The 8774-nt window shown below is 32.6% G+C and overlaps 1 protein-coding gene across 1 annotated transcript in view; it reads left to right on the top strand.

Annotated features, from left to right (window-relative positions):
* Positions 1-1198: 1198 nt before the first annotated feature.
* LOC121725324 (ubiquitin-conjugating enzyme E2Q-like protein 1) overlaps positions 1199-8774 on the top strand; it is a 31210-nt gene continuing 23634 nt past the window's right edge. Inside the window, exon 1 of the mRNA XM_042112220.1 lies at positions 1199-1299. The gene's annotated coding sequence lies outside the window, so the exon portion shown is untranslated. The remainder of the gene's footprint in view (positions 1300-8774) is intronic.

Raw genomic sequence — 8774 nt, 5'->3', positions numbered from 1 at the left:
GTTTAGCTGGTAGTACCTTGTTGACTACGGATCCCTAAAAAATGTAGATTTTATTTATAACAAAGTTAGCCAGATGATGAAGTAAGTTAAGTATTGTTCAAATTATAAGGGAAGTGATGAGTGATTGCCCTTATGTTAATATAAAATACTAGTTAGCAACTTTATCCACTTACATCTTCAATTATAAATGAACTCCTCGAGTTACAAGTCACATAAGACAGAAGTACCTACTATGGTCGTGTAAGTCATGATGTTACCTTTTCAATCGTAAACGTGATGCTACATATCATATTGACACATTTTATACTAGGTATCTGTTTTACCAACTTGAATGTTGAATGATATGACCATTATAAGACTTTCGACGTCAAACTTTGATATGTAACTTTACTTTTTATTTACCTTTGTATATAATGATAAAGACTCCATTGAATAACTAGAACAATTTAAACTATTGTGGGTTTGTCACCATAGAATATTCGTCGGTCGACAAACCGAGAATTCAAGAAAGTTTTATTATATATCTTTTCGATTTAGAAATAATTATAATTTTGTAAATTCTTTTATATTATTGCTATGTTTTATTGTTAAGGAATTGAATATGTACTAACTCGTAACAAATGATGATATTATGGTATTAACTAATGAGTAATGACTCAATAAAAACAATTTTGTGGGTTCAAACTTTTACGGGCAGTGTCTGCTTCTAGTCGAGTTTACCTAAATCAAAACAACTGCATTTAAAGAGAAAGAACCACTTTGTGAAAATTTCGTAGATAAATAATTGACGATCGGTCAATTAAATTTTATATTGTATAGAGAAAGAGATGAGAACGCAAAAATTGTTGTGATTAATTGAGCTATTATTGACATTTATTGAATATAAACTTGTTTGTTTTATCGTCGTTTCTGTTCCCCCGCATCTAACCTATCATTTTATTAATGAACGCGTAATGTGGGAGTCGACGAGCTACTACACTGATGAGTGATGACTGAACGACAGTAGATATTATGCGGTATCGGAGAACCGAGCTTTGTAATCAGTGTAGCGTCGCTCCACGCGTTTTACGTCAGCACCGAGGAAAGCTCGGAATAGTACAGCAATATGAGCCTTATATCTCCTCCGATAGAGGCTAGTATCGCCTCAGGGGTGCTAAGGGTGGATCGATGGTCGGAGGTTGGTGTGAGGCAGGCCGGCGGGAGGGGAGGCAGTGTGCCGGGGTCGCTGGCGCGGCGAGGCCGTGGTGTGCTCGTCCCAGGACCTACATCGTTACAATTTTCTTCAATGACTTACATGAGGTAAGTTATTTTTTTATGTCTGAATGTATAATATTCTTTTTATATTTCAATTTAAGCTTTGCATATTGTATCTGTTGGAATGTACGAGTTACGTAAATTTTTTGTACTGAGTACATACAATATAATATGTCTCGACGCGACGTCGCAGATTATTTTCTACCGAACCCTATCATTAACCGACTTCCAAAAATGAGGAGTTTATTTTCTACTGTTATTGTGATAAAATATATTTACGTTATACAGCTTATTATACAGTTTATATATAATATGTCTATGTTAGACTTATTATTATATGAAGTCTATACACATTGTATTTAATTATAAATAAAATAATATAAAAAAAGCTGTAGGTATATGTAATAGGATAAACGTTTTTTTTTCAGGATAGCACAAATACTAGATAACAACTAGTATGTTTTCTTGCCGCGCGTATGATAAAGCCCACTTTTACTACAAATAATAAACAACATCACCAAGTTACCAGAGCACATTACAATCCTTCGTGCTTGGTAAAAGATTTTTTCGTGAACTCTCAAAGTAAAGTCTCAAATAGGTAGCGTACCATGTGCAGCGTCCTTACGTCATCAAAGTTTATTTGTATTGATATTTGAACAAAGGATCTCCACCGGCCGCCCCTAGACACTATCGTTTACTAATTATTTACGTCGTTACTCACTACGACTACGTAATCAAACTTATGAGCGCTTAAGCTCATTAATTCAGAAAGTTTTTGCCTTGTCCGCCTGAGAAAATGCAATATTGTTTTTGTGTAACATTTCTTTATCTCTCTCATCAGCAATGTTGATTGTTGAGTAAGTTTTACAATTCGAAAAACACTCCAAACCTAGATGAGAACGACGCCTTTTTTGACGGTACTTCCAAATAGTTTTTAGCGATTATACTATTACACTATACTAGTCAATATAAATGATATCTAAGTGATGAGGGCTTGATAAATTATTTTTAAAAGTCGAAAATGCCTCCTCTTATATTTCTTAATTACTAATTAGGTAGGTATTTGTGTGTGGTTGACCTATTAAAGCCTATAGGAGCTTTTGAAGCCTGTTAACGACTAAATGAGGGTTGTCACGCTGTGAATAGAGCTGCTGATACACGGTAAAAACAGTGAAAATTTTTCAAGATATTATAAAACGAACAGTATTATAAGCTGTATCTCATTTTTTATAGATCTTCTAAAATTGCAAACTATTAACAACTAATAATAATTGTTTCCTAATTCTGAGAGCAGTTATATACGTGGGAATTGACGTGGGAGAGCCATGCTTCGGCACGAATGGGCCGGCTCGACCGGAGAAATACCACGTCCTCACAGAAAACCGGCGTGAAACAGCGCTTCCGCTGTGTTTCGCCGAGTGAGTGAGTTTACCGGAGGCCCAATAGGGGAGGGTAGGGACGGGAAAAGGGTAGGAGACCCTTTTCCCGTCCCTACCCTCCCCTATTTCCTTCCGTACCCTCCCCTATTTCCTTCCGTACCCTCCCCTATTCCCTTCCGTACCCTCCCCTATTCCCTTCCCTACCCTCCCCTATTACCCCTTAAAAGGCCGGCAACGCACCTGCAGCTTTTCTGATCTGCGAGTGTCCATGGGCGACGGAAGTTGCTTTCCATCAGGTGACCCGTTAGCTCGTTTGCCCCCTTATTTCATAAAAAAAATATATACTTATTCCCAATACGATTTGAAATGCAATTAACTGAATCCAAACTGTAGTGTGTCGGAACTCGGAACCAGCTCCTATTTAGCTGTCATTGCAATCGATAGACAAGCATTGTCTCTTGAACATATTATAGGTGAGAGCATAGACATAATAATATATACTGTCGTAAAGACCACCTGACAACTCGAAAATGCGTGACCATTTTTGATCTGTCAATGTGTGCGTGTGCTAGTGATGTATATTTTACTATCGATAGTATAGTATTTTGCTATCGATAGTTTAGTCCGTTCGAGTTATTTTACCTGAGTTTCTATAAGAAATAAATAATATGCAACTTTGATAGATTTGTATTTCAAATTAGGTATCATAAATTTTAATTGGCAAAAAAAGGTGATGATTGAAAAGTAGATACACATTTTCTTTTGGAATGATTTTTCAATCGTCGGATATGTTATGACATGAGGTTCTTATAGGGATAAATAATTTACACTCACATTATAAAGTTACTTATTTATTACTCAGGTAAAATCTATCTGGTAAATCAGTCCTTACATTGAAAGTAAACGTTGAAAGTAAACAACACATATAGTATATTATATTTTATTCTTAAATTAATACATATTATAAAATATCATAATATTTTATTACAATTATTTTGAACCGACTTCCAAACAGGAGGAGTCTAGACGTTCGCCTGTGGATATATTTTTATGTATGTTCAACGATTATTCCGCCGTTTATGAACCGATTTTCAAATTTTTTCTTTTGCTGTACATTGTATTGTTCCGAGTAGGTATCATGTTAACAAAAGTGGTGGTCTGGTGATGGAAACAATGAGAAATCGAAGTGACTCCTTGATATTCAAATGGGAACGTATGGTCCCAGAAAATGTTCAAGAACGTTCACGAAATGAAGATTGAGTACAGAATAAGGATTATTTAATACTTTTTAGTTCATATAAGTATAATCTTAAATGAACTAAAAAGCATTAATTGCTTATAATTGCTTATTTTTAATAATTGCTTCAGTAACAAGTGCAACAGTATGTCAAACTTACTGGCACAAATAAAGTTGGGATAGCTTCTTTAAACAAAATAGTATTTATTTTAATTTTTCTTTAAAAATTTTCAATGAAATGTTTGCTACATATTGTTGAATTTTTTTTGGGATTCCAACCAACACGCCCAATTAATTTCAGCCATTTTCCTCTTATTAGAGGATCTTTAGGGAATCTGTAAAACAAATGATTATGATATATAAATATAAACCTTCCTCTAGTTTTAGAGTCACTCTATATTATAGTAGTTATATTATATTAGCTATATTATAATATACTATTAGTTAAAATAAGATAACATGTCCTTTTAGTCCGGCCGCACATTATCCGAATTTGTGATCACTAAAATTCGGACGCCCCGCCCCGCTCATACATTTTGACACGTCAGAAATTATTTTAGTATGATGGGTTTACAACAAAATGTATGAACAGAGTGCGTTGCGCCGGGCGTCCGAATTTTTCTGATCAGAAATTTCGGATAATGTGCGGCCGGGCTTAAGGTGATAAATATAAAGGTAAATGATTTTTATTTTAGATTTATGTCATAGACATAATATATACCTAAAGACCAACAAAGAGTGCGAGAGAGAAGAAAATCCTTTATGGAATTATAACATGATGAAAAAAGAGAGGCAGTCTAATGAAAATTGTAACAACTTTTATTTGACAGGTCGTCAAAAGTCGTCAATCGTTTTTATGCCCTTTCGGTATTTGCAATTTATTATTTAAATCGTATGTTATTTTCAACAAATACTATTATATATAACAATAATAACTTGTGCTGTGAGTGATTGCAGTGTAAATCATAGGAATAATCCTGAAAAATATACATTTCACCCGTAATTAATCTTCATGTCCTAATTGCTACGATGTGTTTATTTTTGCTACATTATGGTCTTTAGTTCTCTATTTCAAATAAAATATTGTGAATCCTCCCTTTTACTTTCATATTTTGCGTAACTAAAGGTACTATTGTTCCTATATTACACAAATTTTGAAGAAAAATTTTTCATCAAAATTTCTTACATATACGCTAGTGCTTGAATCAAATTTATCGATATGCTTATCGATATTTTACAATAACATAAATCTAAAATAAAAATCATTTACCTTTATATTTATCACCTTAAGCCCGGCCGCACATTATCCGAAATTTCTGATCAGAAAAATTCGGACGCCCGGCGCAACGCACTCTGTTCATACATTTTGTTGTAAACCCATCATACTAAAATAATTTCTGACGTGTCAAAATGTATGAGCGGGGCGGGGCGTCCGAATTTTAGTGATCACAAATTCGGATAATGTGCGGCCGGACTAAAAGGACATATTATCTTATTTTAACTAATAGTATATTATAATATAGCTAATATAATATAACTACTATAATATAGAGTGACTCTAAAACTAGAGGAAGGTTTATATTTATATATCATAATCATTTGTTTTACAGATTCCCTAAAGATCCTCTAATAAGAGGAAAATGGCTGAAATTAATTGGGCGTGTTGGTTGGAATCCCAAAAAAAATTCAACAATATGTAGCAAACATTTCATTGAAAATTTTTAAAGAAAAATTAAAATAAATACTATTTTGTTTAAAGAAGCTATCCCAACTTTATTTGTGCCAGTAAGTTTGACATACTGTTGCACTTGTTACTGAAGCAATTATTAAAAATAAGCAATTATAAGCAATTAATGCTTTTTAGTTCATTTAAGATTATACTTATATGAACTAAAAAGTATTAAATAATCCTTATTCTGTACTCAATCTTCATTTCGTGAACGTTCTTGAACATTTTCTGGGACCATACGTTCCCATTTGAATATCAAGGAGTCACTTCGATTTCTCATTGTTTCCATCACCAGACCACCACTTTTGTTAACATGATACCTACTCGGAACAATACAATGTACAGCAAAAGAAAAAATTTGAAAATCGGTTCATAAACGGCGGAATAATCGTTGAACATACATAAAAATATATCCACAGGCGAACGTCTAGACTCCTCCTGTTTGGAAGTCGGTTCAAAATAATTGTAATAAAATATTATGATATTTTATAATATGTATTAATTTAAGAATAAAATATAATATACTATGTGTGTTGTTTACTTTCAACGTTTACTTTCAATGTAAGGACTGATTTACCAGATAGATTTTACCTGAGTAATAAATAAGTAACTTTATAATGTGAGTGTAAATTATTTATCCCTATAAGAACCTCATGTCATAACATATCCGACGATTGAAAAATCATTCCAAAAGAAAATGTGTATCTACTTTTCAATCATCACCTTTTTTTGCCAATTAAAATTTATGATACCTAATTTGAAATACAAATCTATCAAAGTTGCATATTATTTATTTCTTATAGAAACTCAGGTAAAATAACTCGAACGGACTAAACTATCGATAGCAAAATACTATACTATCGATAGTAAAATATACATCACTAGCACACGCACACATTGACAGATCAAAAATGGTCACGCATTTTCGAGTTGTCAGGTGGTCTTTACGACAGTATATATTATGTCTATGATTTATGTTATTGTAAAATATCGATAAGCATATCGATAAATTTGATTCAAGCACTAGCGTATATGTAAGAAATTTTGATGAAAAATTTTTCTTCAAAATTTGTGTAATATAGGAACAATAGTACCTTTAGTTACGCAAAATATGAAAGTAAAAGGGAGGATTCACAATATTTTATTTGAAATAGAGAACTAAAGACCATAATGTAGCAAAAATAAACACATCGTAGCAATTAGGACATGAAGATTAATTACGGGTGAAATGTATATTTTTCAGGATTATTCCTATGATTTACACTGCAATCACTCACAGCACAAGTTATTATTGTTATATATAATAGTATTTGTTGAAAATAACATACGATTTAAATAATAAATTGCAAATACCGAAAGGGCATAAAAACGATTGACGACTTTTGACGACCTGTCAAATAAAAGTTGTTACAATTTTCATTAGACTGCCTCTCTCTTTTCATCATGTTATAATTCCATAAAGGATTTTCTTCTCTCTCGCACTCTTTGTTGGTCTTTAGGTATATATTATGTCTATGGGGCAAAGAATACTATACACACAAGGAGGACTAGGGGGAATATGTTTCCTAAAGCGCTTATTCCACTTATCCTAGCTAGGAAGTCCTAGCTAGGATCCTAAAAAATTTAGTCAAGTGAAATAACATTTAGAAAGCTAGGATCCTAGCTTTCTAAATTCATTGGGGGAAAGTGTGGAAACCATAGACTTAATATATACTGTCGTAAAGACCACCTGACAACCCGAAAATGCGTGACCATTTTCGATCTGTCAATGTGTGCGTGTGCTAGTGATGTATATTTTACTATCGATAGTATAGTATTTTGCTATCGATAGTATAGTCCGTTCGAGTTATTTTACCTGAGTTTCTATAAGAAATAAATAATATGCAACTTTGACAGATTTGTATTTCAAATTAGGTATCATAAATTTTACTTGGCAAAAAAAGTGACGATTGAAAAGTAGATACACATTTTCTTTTGGAATGATTTTTCAATCGTCGGATATGTTATGACATGAGGCTCTTATAGGGGTAAATAATATACACATAACACATTATAAAGTTACTTTTTTGTTACTCAGGTAAAATCTATCTGGTAAATCAGTCCTTACATTAAAAGTAAACGTTGAAAGTAAACAACACACATAGTATATTATATTATATTCTTAAATTGAATACATATCATAAAATATCATAATATTTTTTATTATAATTATTTTTAACCGACTTCCAAACAGGAGGAGTCTAGACGTTCGGCTGTGGATATATTTTTTATGTATGTTCAATGATTACTCCGCCGTTTATGAACCGATTTTCAAATTTTTTCTTTTGTTGTACATTGTATTGTTCCAAGTAGGTATCATGTTCACAAAAGTGGTGGTCTGGTGATGGAAACCATGAGAAATCGAGGTGACTCCTTGATATTCAAATGGGAACATATTATGGTCCCAGAAAACGTTCAAAATCTTTCGATTAATACATTTAAAAAAGTAGTCAAAGAACGTTTTGTGCCAAAGCCTATTATAAGGTCAATGATTTCATAAACGATGGCACATCTTGGGAGTAGAATGCTGAATTACTGCTTGCAAGGCTACTTTTACATGACTTACAATTATTATGTATCTATCTATGTTTACATTGTATAATTTTTAGTTACAGCATTGTAAATTTTATTTTAAAAGATTTTTTTTTTTTTTTCATTTTTTTTGGTAAAAAGTGGGCCCCGTGCGAGTTTCTTACGCCGGTTCCTCTCGTCGGCTTAGTTCCCGAACCGGTGGTAGGCACCATGTATTCTGAAAATATATTTTATTTTAGATTTGTTCAGAAATAAAGCAATTTTGATTTTAATTTTTTAAAACACCAACTGTAGCTATAGAAAACCTTAAGGACAGCTAAAAAGGGTAAAATTATCATTTTTTAAACAAAAAATTAAAACCGACTTCCAAGGTAATGACAATTCTTATTCTGTACTCAGTATTAATTCTGTTCTCAATCTTCATTATTTTGCAATCGGTACCAGCTAACCTAATCGCCAGTTCTCTGACAGAATAGGTATAACTGCAACTTATATACTTAGGACTGGTACCGACTTCAAAATTATGAAGATTGAGTACAGAATAAGTAATACTTTTTAGTTCATTTAAGTATAATCTTAAATGAACTAAAAAGCAATAATTGCT

The sequence above is a fragment of the Aricia agestis genome, chromosome 1 (genome assembly GCF_905147365.1).
Source record: "Aricia agestis chromosome 1, ilAriAges1.1, whole genome shotgun sequence".
Classification (NCBI taxonomy): domain Eukaryota; kingdom Metazoa; phylum Arthropoda; class Insecta; order Lepidoptera; family Lycaenidae; genus Aricia; species Aricia agestis.
The sequence above is the reverse complement of the archived record's forward strand: the minus strand, read 5'-3'. Positions and strand labels throughout refer to the sequence as shown.